The following is a 1,617-nucleotide window of genomic DNA, read 5'->3' as shown; positions in this document are numbered from 1 at the left end:
GTCGATCTCATGACGCACACCTCGGTCCGGAGGTAGGACCGAAGGCAGGTCTTTGGAGGCGACGTCTTGGATAGTACGGATCCGATGGATTTTTCAGGATTGAAGATCTACTTCGTGCGGTTAGCACCCTCTTGGTGTTCTCCAGGATAGCTACATCCAGAAGCGACATCAGGTTAATCTCCTCTTTCGGTCGTAAAATGACCACTTCGGTTGCGTCGCCTGGATTCAAGGCACCGCCCTTTAAAGGACATCTCGTCCAGCTCAAGAAGAGCATTTACTGCAGGGATAGTCCCAGGGTGACGTCATTGTTTTTCTACCCCGTCATACCGTTGACGAGGGGAATAGCTTTGCGATATCTTCGACGGTAGATACATCCTGGGTCAAGGTAGAAACTCGGCGTCTTGCTTCTAGTCATAAGGCGCCCGTCGCCTCTCCACCGGTGTCTTACGTCTTGGTGAGACAACTAGCAGGCTCGTCCAGTGCTAGCCCCACGTCATCCTCCACCGGAGCCCTAATGTTATTAACAACATCCGACGAAGAGCTGTTAGCTCCACAGAATCCGGCCGGTTGATAACTTGCCACTGCACGCGCATCAGAAGGGCCATGCTTGAGATGCCTCAGACCTCGTCCTACTATGCCACCGGTGGCATGCAGCGACTGCTTCTAAACTTAAGCAGCACTCAGTGGGTTACGTGACATTCCACGCACATCCTTACGACCTCACCCTCGATGCCTCGGCCCTCGTCCGACCATGCCACTCTTGGCATGCAGCAACTGTTTTGTAACGTGAGCAGTGCTCAGTGGGTTATGTGCCACCCCACGTCCATCATTGGGGCCTCGCCCTCGATGCCTCGACAATTTGGCCAACCATGCCACGCATGGCATGCAGCGACTCTCTGATACTTGAGCAGCACTCAGTAGGTGAAGTGCCACTCCGCGTTCAGCCCGCGAGCCATGCCCAGGCCATTTGTACGATGCACTTTTGGTGTTCGACAACTCGGATTCTTCGATATCCAGCGCGTTAATCGTTCCGGTTTTCGCACCAATATCGTTTTTGCCTCCTAGCATTGGTGGGTTCATCACTCACCAAATCGCCAATTAGAGACGTGCGCGTAGCGCACAAGGTCTTCGAAATCCAAACGATCCATAGCTCATGGTGTTCTTACTCTGCCAAACCAAGGATAAGGTCATACCGTAAATCCAAGTCTAAGACTCAGCGGTCTCCCACGCTATCAAAGTCAAGAAACTTGACATTCAGGTCCACGGGGATCCTCGGCACCGTGACACATGTCTCGTCGCTGAGCGAACAGTGAAGATGTTACTCAAGCGCGCTTTCAGCGCCTCAGCATACAGCTGGCTTCCTTCCATCGTGGAGCGTCGAGCATGATTGGCCGGCGGCCCGTAGTCGATAAGGATCGTCCATGGCTTTCAAATCCCTTCACGGTCGCTTTTACGACCAGACAGCCCGGCTTGCAGGCACGTTTCGTATACAAGAGTAAATAGCTTTCGGGGCTGGGCCTGCTAACATCTAACTCTTTTAGGCTCAACAGATCTCAGTTCTTTTCCAGTTGGACGCACCGCGCCTACTGCCAATGCAGGAATGGTGCGGGAAGGCAA

Source organism: Plasmopara halstedii, assembly GCF_900000015.1.
Source record: "Plasmopara halstedii genome assembly, contig: Scaffold_1651, whole genome shotgun sequence".
NCBI classification, from domain to species: domain Eukaryota; phylum Oomycota; class Peronosporomycetes; order Peronosporales; family Peronosporaceae; genus Plasmopara; species Plasmopara halstedii.
This window is presented reverse-complemented; position numbering follows the sequence as displayed.